Raw genomic sequence first — 17,397 nt, forward strand, 5'->3', positions numbered from 1 at the left:
CTGTGTGAGTTCCACCACAATTAGTATATTTCACCCCTTCCTCACGCTCCCTGCAAAGTTCCACACCCCTATGCCAGCATTCCCATCCCTGTGGATGCTGGAATCACAGCAATGCTGACAGAGTTTTGGCTCTCTTTAGTTTTGTCTTTTTTATAATTCTGTATTAATAGATTCCTATTATATGAGTTCTTCTGTTTCTGCCCTCTTTCATATAGCATAATGCTTTTGAGATTCATCCATGTTTTCATATGGATCTTTAGTTCATTCCTCTTTATTGGGCAGTGTTCCATTGTATGGATACATAATTTGTTTTTCCACTCACCAGTTTATGGACATTTGAGTACTGTCCAGTTTTGGCTGTTGCAAATAAAATGCTATGAACATCTATGTTTAATTTTTCGTGTGCACGTGTTTGTTCTTGGATAAATACCTTGGAGCGATATTGCTGATATTCTCACTGAACATCTATGTTTAATTTTTTGTATGTACATGTTTGTTCTCGGATCAATACCCTGGAGTGATATTACTGGGACATATGGTTAATGCATGTTTAACTCTACTTTTTAAAAAATCTGCCAGTTTTCCAAAGTGGCTATGCTATTAATACTGTGTTGCATTCCCATCTGCAATGTATGAGAGTTCCAGCATTCTATATTGTGGCCAACATTTGGTATTGTCAACTTTTAAAAAAACATTTAGCTTTTTGAGTATTTCATTGTAGTTTCTCTGGCATATCTTAATGATAAATGATATTGAGCATCCATCCTTTCATGTACTTATTTTCAATTTGTGTGTCTTCTTTCGTAAAGTGCCTGTTTCAATCTTATGCCCCCTCCCACCCTTCCCCGCCCCCTTTTTTTTTTTTTTTTTTCTGGAGTTGGAAGATTGTGAAGATTGTGTAGATTGTTAAGCCAATTTACCTTTTTTGGAGTTGGAGTCTCTCTCTGTTGTCCAGGCTGGAGTGCAGTGGCATAATCATAGCTCACTGCAGCCTCAAGCTATCACTGGGCTGAAGCAAACTTTCTGCCTTGGCTTCCGGAAGCGCTGGGATTATGGATGTGAGCCATTGTGCTCAACTCCCATTTTTTAAGATGCATTTTTTGTACTATTACTGAATTGTAAGAATTCTTTATACATCCTGGATACAATTTATGTATCAGATATGTATTTTGTAAATGTTTTCTCTCTGGCTTTGGCTTGCCTTTTAGTTTCTTGAGTGTCTTTGAAGAACAAATGTTTTAAATTTAAATGAGGCCAATCTACTATTTTTGTTTATGGTTTGTGCTATGTTGTGTCCTGAGATATCTTTACTTAATGTCATGCCACAAAGATTTTCTCCTATGTTTGCTTCTAGAATTGTTATAGTTTTAGCTCTTATGTTTACATTTATGAGCCATTATGTGTTAATCTTCACATGTACTTTGAGTTAAGGATGGAGGTTCCTTTCTTCCCAGATAGATATCCAGTTGTTCTAATTCCATTCTTGAAAAGATTATCCTTTTGCATTTACCTTATTGAAAATCAATTGACCATTATATATGTGAACTACTTTTGAACTCTCTCTTCTATTTCATTGATCTATGTCTCCATACTTACATTAATGCAAAGTCTTCACTACTAGCTTTATAGTAATATTGAGATCAAGTAGTGTAAGTATTCTAAATTTGTTCTCCCATTAAAAAATTGTTTTGACTCCTCTAGGTTCTTTGTATATCCAAATAAATTGGGAAACAATCTATTAGTTTCATTAAATGTCATTAAATTAAAAAAAAATGTCCAGTACGATGTCAGTTGGGATGGCACTGAATCTATAAGTTAGCTTGGAGGGAACTGAAAATCTCAACAATGTGTCTTCTAAAACATGAACACTCTATATCCATTTATTTATATTTGCTTTGATTTATTTAAACAATATTCTACAGTTTTCATTTTATAGTACTTGCACATTGTATTTGTCCATCCTCATGCTGCTAATGAAGATACACCCAAGACTGGGTGATGTATAAAGGAAAGAGTTTAATTGAATCACAGTTCAGCATGACTGGAGAGGCCTCAGGAAACTTACAATCATGGCAGAAGGGGAAGAAAACATGTCCTTCTTCACATGATGGCAGCAAGGAGAAGTGCAGAGCAAAAGTGGGAAAAGCCCCTTATAAAACCATCAGATCTCATGAGAACAGCATGAGCGTAAACACTTCCATGACTAAATTACCTCCCTCTGGGTTCCTCCCACCACAGGGAACTACAATTCAAGATGAGATTTGGGTGGGGACACTGCCAAACCATATCACACATATTTTAAGTTTATACCCAAGTATTTTCATGCTTTTTGATGCTACTGTAAATAGCATTATTTTCTTATTTCAAAATTTTCACTATTAAACAAATTTTATTTTTGTATGTCGATCTTGCATTCTGTGACCTTGCTAAACTCACTTATTATTTCTACTAGTTTTTTTTTTGTTTGTTTGTTTTTGAGGCGGAGTCTTGCTCTGTCGCCCAGACTGGAGTGCAGTGGCCGGATCTCAGCTCACTGCAAGCTCCGCCTCCCGGGTTTACGCCATTCTCCTGCCTCAGCCTCCCGAGTAGCTGAGACTACAGGCGCCCGCCACCTCGCCCAGCTAGTTTTTGTATTTTTATTAGAGACGGGGTTTCACCGTGTTAGCCAGGATGGTCTCGATCTCCTGACCTCGTGATCCGCCCGTCTCGGCCTCCCAAAGTGCTGGGATTACAGGCTTGAGCCACCGCGCCCGGCCTATTTCTACTAGTTTTTAAATTAAAATCTTAATAATGATTTTCTACATAGCTGATCATGACATTTGTGAATAAAGAGTTTTATTCTCTATAAAGAGCCTTTTTGCACTAGTCAAGAATTTTAATGTAATATGGAACAGTAGTGATAAGAATGGACATCCTTGCTTAGTTTCTGATCTTAAGGGAAAAGCATTTAGTCTTTCCCTATTAAGGAGAATGTTAGCTTTGGTACATGCCTTTTGTCAAGTTGAAGAAGTTCCTGTTCATGCCTAGTTTGCTGAAAGTGATTCATCATGAATGGGTATTGAATTTCGTCAAATCCTGTTTCTGCATCTTTTGATATACTCATATGATTTTTCTTTTTTATGCTGCAATTTTGGTGAATTACACTGATTAGTTTTCAAATGTTAAACCAAATTTACATCTTGAGATTAACCCTATTTGACCATAATGTACTATTGTATTAGTCTGCTGATACAGTTCGGATATTTGTCCCCACCCAAATCTCATGTTGAATTGTAATCCCCAGCATTGGAGGTGGAGCCTAGTGGGAGGTGTTTGGATCATGGGGTGAATGATCCATGGCTTGGTGCTATCTTTCTAATAGTGAGTTCTCATGAGATCTGGTTACTTAAAAGTGTGTGGCACCTCTGCCCACCACCCTTTCTCTCTTGCTCTTGCTTTCACTATGTGACATGTCCTCTCGCCCTTCACCTTCCACCATGATTGTAAGCTTCCTGAGGCCTCCAGAAGCCAAGCAGCTGCCAGTACCAGCTTCCTGTACAGTCTATAGAACTGTGAACCAATTAAACCTCTTTTTAATTATCATTTATCATTTATGAATTATCATTTATCCTCTCCATCCCCATATGAACTTAATTTCTAACTTTCTACCACTCCGTTTCTAGATCATCCAAGGAATTCAACATGGTCTTTGTCACAGCCTTTGAGAGTGATCCTAATTTTGGTTATGAAAAATATACCTGGATAAGCTGCTTTCTCTTTCATGTCACTCTTCTTCAACTCATTTCTAAACATAACTCCTTGCTATAGAAGATCATAGCAGAAACGGTGCTGTGTGTTTCCCAAACCATCTCAATTTCTTCCTAGGCACAAAGGAAGATCACATTTCCTAGTCTGATTGTATCTATGTAGGGCTATGCTGGCATATGCCAGTTTTGGCAAATGGACTGTATACCACAAGCACTATATACCACTTCATGCCTAGCACCTACAATCTGCAAGAGACCCTCTGTGTTCTCTTCTCTGTCTACTCTAGGATTGTCAGTGTCCAGCAAAACCAGGACATTCACCAACATATTCTGTAAAGTAAGCAAGAAATAAATTTCTATTGCATTCAGGTACTGAAATTTAAGAGTTTCTATTAAAGTGGGACCATTACTTCCATTGACTAATACCTAGCCCAAACTACATTCAATCAAGTATCAATAATAAGCATATTATTTATTATCCATTTGAAAGCTAGAAGAGAATTCTTTTGTTCAAAGAAATGCAGATCAAGTATCTTGAAAGTATTTGTCAGTTTAATAACATTTGGCATACTACTTTGCAGTGAAAAATCACACAGGAAACAGAGTACTAATATGGTAAATGCAAAGTCCTCCTATTATCTTTTCTGCTGAGTTGACCTCTGCTTTTTGATATGACAAAGTCAAGAACAATCTGAAAAAGTATCAAACACATATGTAGGTGAGGGTGTTCCCTTCCCTCCCAGCAAATGGACTAAAAGGCTAATAAGGAGATTTAGGATGAAAATCCATTAACAACAGCTATATTTGAGTCATCATAGGGCTACTGGCTGCTACTTGGGAGGAAAATGGGTGACATTCTAATGATCAATTTGTTTATGTATGTTACCTAAATAGGGACAGAAAAATAAATCCATGAGCAAAACACTCAGACTCATAGGACTGAACTGAAACAGAACTAAAAGAGACACTAGACATTATCTAACTCAATCTCTTTATTTTATAGATGAGAAAACCCTTTTAAAGACTCTCCAAGATACAGTTGTTTGGATAGAAACATCATAATATTTTACTTTAAAAATTTCCCAATTAGACGCATCCCACGATCTCTTCTATTTTGGAGAAATGATGGCCTGCTTAGGGAAATCCTTTCTACACACTGAACATGACTTGGGAATGGGGTGCTTAGGCCTCTGAACGCCTGGAGGGAGGGGACCAACACAGGATGCTAATCTGAAACCAATGGACCCTGCCTGGTCATTTTACTCTAAACACTGTCTTCATTTGTCAAACATTAAAAAATAATTTCCTTTCATTTTATATGAAAGACATAAAGTTTGTTGAGGAATTTTTATTTTGAAAAGTTTAACAGTTCATCCACTTGCACAACCCCCCAACACAAACACACGCGGTGAGATGTGGTTTATCTGCCTATCCCTCATGTTCATATGTTAAATACAATATTTAGAAACAAATTAAAATTGAAAGCAGCTGGGTGTGGTGGCTCACTCCTGTAATCCCAGCACTTTGGGAGGCCAAAGTGGGAGGACTGCTTGAACTCAGTAGTTCAAGGTCAGCCTGGGTCTTGAACTGGTAGTGAGACCCCATCTCTACAGAAAATAAACAAAATTAGCCAGGCATAGTGGCACATGCCTGTAGTCCCAGCTACTCAGAAGGCTGAGGTGGGAGTATTGCTTGAGCCCGGAAGGCCAAGGCTACAGTGAACTGAGATCACGCCTCTGCGCTCTAGCCTGAGTGACACAGCAAGACTCTGTCTCAAAAGAAAAAAAAAAAAAAGAAAGAAAGAAAGACAGAAATCCAAGTTGATTTATTTTATAATGTAAGCTATACTGATCTGCTATTAAAGTGTTTTGGGTAGGAAAATATTTTCAAAGAAAATATTAGTAACTTATAGCTGATGAACATTCAACATTAATGTTCGAGTGTAGAAATTCTATCTCATTTTTTATGAACAGAAGTTGAATATGCTCATATTATTGTTAAATAACTTCTGAAACTATTAACATTAAGAGGGCTAGTTTAATGGTCAAAAATGTTTTATTTGAGGAAAATTCCACATAAATGTCACCAGTAAAAATCAAAACAAAAAACTAACTAGGCATGGTGGTACCTGCCTGTAATCCCTACGTGGGAAGCTGAGGTGGGAGGATCCCTTGAGCTAAGGAGTTCAAGATCAGCCTGGGGTAGGCCGGGCGCGGTGGCTCACGCTTGTAATCCCAGCACTTTGGGAGGCCAAGGCGGGCGGATCACAAGGTCAGGAGATCGAGACCACAATGAAACCCCGTCTCTACTAAAAATACAAAAAATTAGCCGGGAGCGGTGGCGGGCGCCTGTAGTCCCAGCTACTCAGGAGGCTGAGGCAGGAGAATGGCGTGAACCCGGGAGGCAGAGCTTGCAGTGAGCTGAGATCCAGCCACTGCACTCCAGCCAGCCTGGGCGACACAGCGAGACTCTGTCTCAAAAAAAAAAAAAAAAGATCAGCCTGGGCAAGCCCAACATAGCAAGACCCTATCTCAAAACAAACAAACAAAAAAAACAGAACAAAACCACACACACAGAGACAAACCCAGGGGCCTATTTTGAATCCTTTTGGTTCAGAAAAAAAGACGTTATGTGATTTTTTAAACAGTTATTTCATAGAGAAAGGTACACAACCAAGATTTTTTTTTATGCAAGGTTTTCTACTTTAATTTTTTTCACATGGAAAGTGCCCATACCGGACATACTAGTTTATTCTGCCTCTACTGTTACAGTTCTTCTAGTAAATGATTGATTGTAGAACAGCTAACAGCAAACTGGTATTTTTCTTTTGCCTATTACTACCTATTTTATTTTTCAAAGTGTAATTTTTATTCTAAGAATAGTGTTTCTCTCAAGAACTATGTAGATATAATGTGAAAATCAGGACAGTTTAAAACCTCTCTTCCTTCTCTGCTGTGAGCTCTTTTTCTTCTTTTATTAAAGAAGTTTTTTTTCTCCTCTTGTACCGTTTATAGTTAGCCCTTTTACCCTTGCATTGATTACCTCCCTAGTACTCATTTTCTCATTTCCTTTTCCCTTGGCTCACTCTCAGCTTTGCTTTAAGGTTTTTAGTGGGTTCCTTGCCATTATGAGCCAATTATCATAGTGACTGCAGCACTCCCAGGAATTGAAGTCTCATAAGTGCTTGGGATGGAAATGACACCATAGCCCCACAAACAAGTCTATAACTCTATGGATTTCAGTGGTTTCTGTACAAACATTCAGCAACTGGGCAGAACCTGGTCATCATACAATGTTGTTAAAGAAAAAGAAACAAACCTGAGAAGGAAGGTCATGTTGTTTAAATCTGGATTGGTTCATTGCCCTCTCACTGACAGAGGGGTTAAGCGATAAGGTAAAGACAAATAAATATCTGGGGAAATGTGATTATATACAGAGAACATTCTGAATATGAAAGGAAATAGTTTGTAATGTTCAAACACAATGAGCCACAGACTTAGGAAAGCTAATTGAGAAAAAAATCTCTATCTGTAAAGGATCTAAGGGACCTCAGAGGAAAACCTGGCAGAGACGGGGGAGTCAGAATTAGTGAATCTTTCTCCCAGAGTTAAGGCTAGTTCAGGATGTAAGTTTACAAGAGAAAAGTCTGCTCTCTATAATACCATTTCACCAATAACATGGTATTACAGCCTAGATCCCCCAGCTATCACACTATAGCAAGAATACAATATAGAAAAGGTTAAAGGATTAAAATAGAAGTCCTCTCTCCCTTCCTTCTGCAAAATTCATGGAATCATATGGACCTGGAAATCATTGATTTCAACCTCACCCTCAAAGCAGGAAACCCTTAGACAATATTTTTAACAGGTGGTCATCCAGTTTCTGCTTCATTACTTCCCGTGCCAGAGAAGTGAGTCACTGCCTCGCAAAGCAGTCATTCTACATTTAACATCCCTTTAAAGACAAATACTATCGCATAAACTGCTGACAGTCATGCATCACTCACTAGGTACCAGGTGTAGGCCTCAGTGCTTTACTGGGTGTGTTATTTTGGAAGTTCCCAGATGACCCCCTGCAGCAGGCTTACGACTTAGAGCGGTTAGGTAGCCAGACTTGCAGAAGGGACGGAGTCTGGATTTGGGCCCAGTCTTTTTTGACTCCAGATGAGGCCTTCACATCACGCTGAATCACACTTGCTTCCCTGTAGCTTCCACATGTTCACTCTGGTCTGGATCCCAGAGGACAAACCACAACTCCCGTTCTTCCACTCCAAAGCCCTCCAGAAACTTGAAGATAGTGACTGTCTCTTCTCTCTGCCCTCCCTCTGCAACCAGTCTCCTCCCAGGCTAACCATGAACAGATCCCTCTGTTAATTCAGAGGCAAATCTTTTTGAGGACTCTTTCATTGTAATGCCCCTCTTCTAGAGATGGATGCCCAGGAGCAAACATAATAGATATGAACAGAGTAATGATTGCAGATGAAATGTTTATTTTTGACTATCAGATTCAGTAAAGGGAAATCTTTTCTGGGTAACAAATATAAAAATTGTCATCCATAAATATTTGATATTGCACGTGTCTATGTATACTTGCAAATCTTTTTATTACGAACATAGTAATTATCATCCTAAACACATTATAGCATTACATAATAATGATTTATTGCCCAGACTGAATTATGTTTCAGGAATTAAGAACAAATTTGATGGATACAGCTATTACTGTGTATCTCTATTTACTGCCATGGCAACAAATTAAAATCGGCTTGTTTAATTAGTTGTTGGCAAAGCACTATGAACATGAAAACTGCTATTAATGGATGCACAGTGTTTAGTGTTAATGCTAGTGTTACCATAAATGGCACAGTGTTTATGGACAAAATAAACCACTTTATTTTCCATTAATAGGAATAATTTCATCTTTGAATTAGGAAAAGGATTTGTTAAAAACTTTTGCCTTGGCCGGGCACGGTGGCTCAAGCCTGTAATCCCAGCACTTCGGGAGGCCGAGACGGGCGGAGCACGAGGTCAGGAGATCGAGACCATCCTGGCTAACATGGTGAAACCCCGTCTCTACTAAAAAATACAAAAACTAGCCGGGCGAGGTAGTGGGCGCCTGTAGTCCCAGCTACTTGGGAGGCTGAGGCAGGAGAATGGTGTGAACCCGGGAGGCGGAGCTTGCAGTGAGCTGAGATCCGGCCACTGTACTCCAGCCTGGGGGACAGAGCGAGACTCCGTCTCAAAAAACAAACAAACAAACAAAAAAACCAAAAAACTTTTGCCTTAAAAAAAAAAAAATTGTCTAGTCTCCCTTTTATGTTTTTTGTGTTTAAAGGTGGGTTCTCATTATGTTGCCCAGGCTAGTATCAAACTCTGGGCCTCAATCAATCTTGCCACCTCAGCCTCCCAAAGTTGTGGTTTTTTTGGCCAAATTTTAACCAACATTATATACTCAGGCAGCAGAGAATATGAGTGCATAGGGTGATGACCAAAATATCCCAGTGAAAACAAGCATAATTTCTTTCTTTTTGTTTTTTTTTTTTTTTTTTGAGACTGAGTCTCACTCTGTTGCCCAGACTGGAGTGCTATGGCCCGATCTCAGCTCACTACAATTTCCACCTCCCAAGTTCAAGCCATTCTTCTGCCTCAGCCTCTCAAGTAGCTGGGATTATAGGTGCACACCACCACACCTGGCTAATTTTTGTATTTTTAGTAGAGACAGGGTTTCACCATGTTGCCCAGGCTAGTCTTGAACTCCTGGACTCAAGTGATCTGCCCGCTTCAGCCTCCCAAAGTGCTGGCATTACAAGCATGAGCCACCATACCCAGCTGAAAAAGATACATTTTCTAGTGGCCGTTGCAATGTTCAAATCACCACCGCTGAGCCTTTTAGTTTCCTAATACAGAAAGGAGGACGGAAATTGCCAGCAATGCAGCGATGAAGGAATTTAACCACATCACCCACCAGGAACTATTTTCAGAATGGCTCAAGGAGTTGCTTGTGGAGAGCTTTAGATCTCCCCAAATCTTGTCAACATCCCCAGCGGCCCCCAATGCTTATGCAATCTCAGTAAAAACAGCTGCTTGCAAGGAAGATGCAATTCCATGCCCGGTCCCCTGCCTTCCCCTCCAGCCGTAAGTCTGTCCTAGGTTGAAATTTTGAAGCTCCTTTAGACCTGCCTCCTGTCATTGATCTCTCAAGTCTTGGAGGTCCCATAGCTGGTATCATACAATTTAGAAGTGGAAAAACCCACCAGGGATCCTCTAATCCAGCTCTCTGCATTCTAATAGGTAAGATATTTTATAGATAAGGAAACACAAAGTACTAAAGAAACACAAAGATAAGCAAACCAGCTGAGCTCAGAGAGTGCAGCAGATGGAGTGAACTGCGCTGGACTCCGTCTGGATTGTGGTAGGGTTATGTGGCTTGAGTTGGAAATCTTATCCATGGGTAGATTGAGAATGCCTTCAGCTATCCTCACTTAGACCAGATTCAAGAACCCCAGGCTGGGTACTCTGTAATGAATTAAATGAACTATCTCATTGCCAGTCATTGAAATGTCCTCTTGTACATGGTAGTATTGAATCAGACCAACCAGGGCTCTTCTTCTTCTTCTTCTTTTTTTTTTTTTTGAGACAGAGTGTTGCTCTGTCGCCCAGGCTGGAGTGCAGTGGCATGATCTCGGCTCACTGCAAGCTCCGCCTCCCTGGTTCCCGCCATTCTCCTGCCTCAGCCTCCCGGGTAGCTGGAACTACAGGTGCCCGCCACCACACCCGGCTAATTTTTTGTATTTTTTAGTAGAGACGGGGTTTCACCGTGTTAGCTAGGATGGTCTCCATCTCCTGACCTCGTGATCCACCTGCCTCGGCCTCCCAAAGTGCTGGGATAACAGGCGTGAGCCACCGCACTCGGCCCAGGGCTCTTCTTTAGACGCTAGTTCACCTCAATACTCATCTAGGGCTGGAAGAGGCCAAAGATGTGAAGAAGGATGAATTGGACTTTGACATTAATTTTCTGTTGAATATCCTGTGTATTCATGTTGCAACTCCCTGAGATTGACGTTTTCGGCCCTGTCTTATTGTCTTCATCATCCCCTGTGTCCTAGCCCCTACTCCCACCACTAATTAGAACTTAACCATCCTTGGGGTCATCCCATGTGACTGCCAAAGGACTCTCTTACAGCCCTTACTCTATTGCCAGGTAACATATTTGTGGTTTAAAGGGATATTTCGATCCCTTAAGCCTGAGGAATGATTGAAAATGGCAATTTCAGGTCCTATGGCAGATCAATGCTAGAACCTTCTGTGCTGAAGAATCTGACCTGAGAAAGAAGGGTCTGCTTGCAAGATGCTGACTGCCACAAGTCAGGGGCACTGTCCAAATACAGCTGATACAAAACTGGCTGCTGGAGAGGCTGTCCAGGGAATTTGGGTGACATTGGGCCACATGGTCTTTCAGACGTCTTCCAACCCTGGGATTCTAAACTGTGAAATGATAGAGCCGTGGCAACTTACAGGGGCTTTCTTACCGTTACTGGAAGGATTTGTGATGGTTGATGGCATGTATTAAATTGACTGGACTAAGGGATGCCAGATAGCTGGTAAAAAATTATTTCTGGGCATCTGCGAGGGTGTTTCCAGAAGAGATTCATTTTCAAATTGGTAGACTGAGTACAGAAAATCATCCTCACCAATATGAGTGGCCGTTATCCAATCTGGTGAGGGCCTGAATAGAACAGAAAGGCAAAGGATGGGTGAGTTCCATCTCTGTTTAGGCTGGGACATCCTCTTCTGCTGCATTTGGACATCAGTGCTTCTGGTTCCTGGGCCTTCAAGCTCAGAACAGAACTTGCACCATGGGTTCCTGATTTTCAGGCCTTTGGACTTGGACAGAATTGTACCACCAGCTTTCTTGGTTCTCCAGTTTTCAGATGGTGGATCGTGGGACTTTTTGGCCTCTATAATCACATAAGACAATTCCCACAATCTCTGTATATATGTTTAATATATAATCATATAGATTATAAAAGTTAATATATATTAAAGTTTAAATATATAGTATAAAATATGTATTATAAAAGTTTAATATACATTAAAGTTACATACATATTAACAGCATATATGTAATATTAGGAGAAAATTTTATATTATAGATTATATATATATAATCTCCTATTGATTCTGTTGGTTCTGTTTCTCTTGGAAACCCCTGACTAATCCTTGAATCCTGATCTATCCTTAGCCCTGTGCAGTGCTTATCAAACCATATCACCTTAGACTGTTGGAATTATCAGCCATTATGTGGCATGTCACAAAGAGGCACTCAAAAGCTCTTAATAAACTGGGCTATGAACGGATCTAACAAGGTGACTTTAGAATACATTTCTCTTTATCAAACTTTCCAGAGCTCCTCTCATCCCTATAATCTGCTTTATGTTCCTCTCTTACCGTCTAATTTCTTTTCCTTAAAACTAAGCACTTTGCCTGAATTTGGGGTCCCTCTTTCTTTCTTTACAGGAATTTTGTCACTCAAGAGAAGTCTTCCCTTGACCCTGTTAATCTTTCTTCTTTTTTTTTTTTTTTTTTTTTTTTTTGAGATGGAGTTTTGCTCTGTCGCCCAGGCTGGAGCGCAGTGGCCGGATCTCAGCTCACTGCAAGCTCCGCCTCCTGGGTTTATGCCATTCTCCTGCCTCAGCCTCCCGAGTAGCTGGGACTACAGGCGCCCACCACTTCGCCCGGCTAGTTTTTTGTATTTTTAGTAGAGACGGGGTTTCACCGTGTTAGCCAGGATGGTCTCGATCTCCTGACCTCGTGATCCGCCCGTCTCGGCCTCCCAAAGTGCTGGGATTACAGGCTTGAGCCACCGCGCCCGGCCGACCCTGTTAATCTTTCAAATTTATGTCTTACCCTTCTATTCCCCCAGGCCCCACATTTATTTATCTATTTATCTATTTATTTATTTAAGACAGGGTATCTTTTTGTTGCCCAGGCTGCAGTGCAGTCATGCAAAGGGCTCACTGCAGTCTTAACCTCCTGGGCTCAAGTGATCCCCCTGTCTCAGCCTGCTGAATACCTAAAACCAAAAGCGTGCACCACCATGCACAGCTAATTTTTTTTTTTTTTTGTAAAGACAGGGTCTCGCCATGTTGCCCAGGCTGGTGTCAAACTTCTGGCCCAAGTGAACCTCCCATTTTGGCTTCCTAAGGTGCTGTGAAGCTGTGAGGCTGGCCCTTAGATCCCACACTTCTATCAAGAGAAATAATACCTAAATCTATTGAGTAGTTACTATGTGTTAGACACCAGGCTAAGCAATTAAAATAGATTATCTCATAACACTTTTATGTGATGGGTATTAGTTTTATTCCTATTTAGTATATGAGGCAATCAGGTAGAGATAGATTTAAAATCTTGCCCAAGGACAGACAGTGAATGCTGAAGTCTGGCTCCAAATCCAGGCAGTTCAACTCCAGAGCTCTTAACCACTAAGCCCCCTCATCTTCATTATCTTAATCCCCAGCAATTTGACCTTTAACTCCACACTGCTGAAACTGCTTTCCTCCTGCTAGTCCTTGTCTTACTTGACTTTTCCTCGACTGACCTTTTTTTCCTTGGCTTTGTGAGACCATGGGAGTTCTTTTTTCTCTGCAAACATCTTTCATATGCAAAGGTGAGAGCCTTTGCATTCTTTCTTCCCCCTCTTCTTTTTCTTACTTTTTCCTATTTATCTACCCTTGAAAATCTTTTTCCATAGTTTCAATTACAAAATCAGTGCATGTATCTGTACTTATTTCTGGGCTTCAGTTTTTCATTCTAACAGCACATGATATCTGAATCTGCATGTCACAGTGACACTGCAAGCTCAGCATGTCCTAAGCTGTATTTACCATCTTCTGTTAACTACTTTTCTGTATTCTGAGTTCATCTCCTCCTCCTGACTCTTAGAGATGCTATGATGTCATGGAAAGAACACCAGCCAGGGAACTCAGAAGACATGGACTCCAGTCCCTGATATGCTGGCTATATGACCTAGAGGTCTTCATCCAATCCTCTCTCTAGGCTAAGAGGGGTCTACTGGACAACATCACGTGCTTCCCAACCCTTCAGTCCTGTGGCTTCTGATGCCCCATTTCCATCATTCTTTCAATTACCCAGGGATGGAGCTTTACAGTCATCTCTTACCCCACATAAACTCAGCCTTCAAATGGAAAGAGAATTTTTCTAATGATTAATGTATTCCTCTCATCAATATATATTTACAGAGTACCTACTATGCGACAACACTGGGAAATAGTGGAGAAAGAAGGAGAAAAGTTCCCTCCATCATGGGGCTTACAGTCTAGTCGGGGAGGCTGACAGTAAACATCTGCACAAATAAGCATATATGGTATCAAGGAACAATAAGAACTGTGAAGAAAAATGAAGCAGGTCAAGGGTTTATGACTGACTCAAGGGTTGGGGGGTATTTATTTTAGTTAGGATGGTGTAAGAAGATTATATCTGGGCACTGACCTAAATGAATGAGGGAATGCACCACATAAACATGAATGGAAACAGCCTTTCAGGCAGAAGGAACAGACGGCATGGGTTGCGAAATGGGAACAAGCTTGGTACATTGGAAGGACAGCAAGAACATCCACATGGTCAGTGCAGAGTACTTAAGGTTAAAGACAGGCAAGAGCCAGGGCCCTGGGTCTTAGACACCATGGTACGGCGTTTGCAGTTAAATTTTATTTTATTTTATTTATTTTATTTTTTGAGACAGGGTCTCGCTTTGTTGCTCGGGCTAGAGGGCAACAGCATGATCTTGGCTCACTGCAGCCTTAACCTCTTGGGCTCAAGTGATCCTCCCACCTCAGCCTTCCAAGCAGCTGGGGCCACCACAGGTATGCGGAACCACACCTGGCTGATTTTTGTATATTTTGTAGAGACGGGGTCTTGCCATGTTGCCCAGGCTGGTCTCAAACTCCTGAGCGTTTGGCCTGGAGTTAGATTTTAACTGTGATGGGATACCTTAGAGGATTTTAAGCCCATGAGTAACGTGGCCTGCTTACATTTCAAAAGATCACTTTCTGCCCTGTGGAGAATAAAGCATGGGTGTTGGGGCAGGATAAGAGTGAGAGCAAGCAGACTGCTTATGATTCAGAATCTACTGCAATCAGCCAGGTGAGAGATCACAGTGGCTTGAACCAGAATATATTGGTGCCAGTGATGAGCTTACTGAATAAGCTAACTGATGAGCTGTAATATCCCTTTAGAAAAGGGGGGAAATCAGGAATGTTGTCCATGAGTCGTTCTTGGACCACAAGTTATCCAAGGTCTCTTACTCTGAGATTCTACACACTGTCAAGCTTGATCCCATTTTTTTTTTTTTAATTTATTTATTTGAGACAGGGTCTCACTCTGTCACCCAGGCTGGAGTGCAGATACACGATCATTGCACATTGCAGCCTTGAACTCCCAGGTTCAAGTGATCCTCTTGCCTCAGCCTCTCAAATAGCTGGGATTATAGGTGCACCACATCCAGCTAATTTTTAAATGTGTTTTTAATAGAGACATGGTCTCACTATGTTGCCCAGACTGGTCTCTGACTCCTGGGCTCAAGTGATCCTCCTGCCTCAGCCTCCCAAAGTGCTGATACTACAGTTGTAAGACACCACATCCAACCTTGATCCCATTTTATATAGAACCTTCTTAATCTAGTTTTATGGCCCACTACCTCCTGTAAACCAGAGGCAAACTGGGAAATGAATTAACTCAGAGAAGAACAAAGCTAATTGGAGCTGGCCTAGCTCATATCCTAAAGTTTTCTGATGCATTATTTATCCTTGTTAAAAAGAAACCAGAAACACTGATTGCTAATATTATTTCAAAATTGTGCCTTTCCTATGTGGCTTTACAGAGGATTAAAAGAATGAAGGAACACATTTGAAAAGGGGAGACAAGACAAAAGACACAATCAGAACTGTATTTTGTTTTAAATTCTATTCTGGATTTTTTAAAACTTTTTCTTAATTCAGAGCTTTACATGAATTCCACCATCAAAGAAACTTTACGAGAAAAAAGAATTTCTCTTAATTAAAATTGTTGTTATTTTGTGTGTATGTGTTTATATGGGAACAAAACAAAACTGATGAGAAACAGCTGAATGAACATGTGGCTTTTAAAACATTACATAATAAAAGGGAAGGGAAAGGTCTGGAGTCCTACATCGCACATATGACATTTTGTCCCTGTACGCTCCTTTTTTATTTCGTAAGGATATCAAATTCCAATGTGATTTCACAGGTGACCCAGCTTCTAGAATTACATTCTGCAAAATCGTTTCCCTTCCAGAGGCTCAGTGAAATGTGGGGTGATGGCTTCCATATGAGGATAAGTCCCCAACATGTTCTCCAAGCAAAGCCAGGCACATGTTTAAAACCAAAGTGACAGATACACTAACTCTAGGTCCATTATATAGAAAGTAAAGAAAATGATATGTAACAGAAGAATATTAGTGATTGAAATATCAAAAACCTTACATTTTGCGCTAGCAAAGTAGGGTTTTCGTTTTTTGTTTTTTGTTTTTGTTTTTTCAATAAAGTTGACCATGTCTGGATACCAATGAAATTTGTGCAATTTTCTTTTTAAATAAAATCCTGGGATAGAAACAAAAAGCATCTCAGAAAAATGCTTTTTTCATGGTCACTGAAATACAACTGAATTCAAAATAACTGAATTCATGAAGAGCTTGAAGGCATATCATAAATCCATACAACGCTCTTGAGCACAGACTTGGGCATCTTAATTTTACTTCTAATGTTTGAGTTTGCTGCCAACAGTTCAATTCACTCTCCCTTTTTAAACTGAACTACTTATGAAAAAATTGTACTTCCTAAAAAGAAAGCACAACTTTATATGAAAAAAATTAATTGCTCTCATCTCCAGTTAAACATAACTTCCATCATTATAAGATCAAAAAGATTAATTGTAGCAGTGAGCTGGCCAACAATACAAATAGGCTGGAGGTACTGACAAAAAGAAATGTTCCTCAATTCAACCTACCTCCTTTCCCCAGTAATCTGTTTCTTACCCATAAACTACTTTGACCTTACTGAAAAAGAGGTTTATAAAAAATGGGCAGAACAGAAAAGAGTAGAATTCCCGTAAAGACCCAAGACTTGAAGCATGTTTAGCATCAGACCACACATTTTGCCAAATATGATAGACTGGAAAATAGGATATTTGGCCAAAATGGCTCTGGTAAAAATTTGTACATGTAGTATCATACTATGTAAACAGATTTTGAAACAGTTTTAGTGATAGTTCAAGGTCAAAAACCTTTCCACACATACTATGATATTCAGCTGAACAACACTCACAAACAACTCTCTCATCTGTTAGTGTTTTTGGAGGGCTGATGTGCCAATATCCCCTGTGAACTTGACAAATTCTGGCTGGGAAAGAAACTAGTAGATTGGGGTCCAATCTATTACTTTTGCAGGTCACCTTTAGGTTTAGAGTTGTTGGGGGAAATACCATGACCACATATTGTATGAAAGCTTGAATAGGCATTTTTATGGTTTGAGTGTTTGTCCTCTCCAAAACTTATGCTGAAGTTTAATTGCCAATGGTATTGGGAGATGGGGTCTCTAAGAGGTGGTTAAGCAATA

This window comes from Piliocolobus tephrosceles, chromosome 7, assembly GCF_002776525.5.
Source record: "Piliocolobus tephrosceles isolate RC106 chromosome 7, ASM277652v3, whole genome shotgun sequence".
Taxonomy (NCBI): Eukaryota; Metazoa; Chordata; class Mammalia; order Primates; family Cercopithecidae; genus Piliocolobus; species Piliocolobus tephrosceles.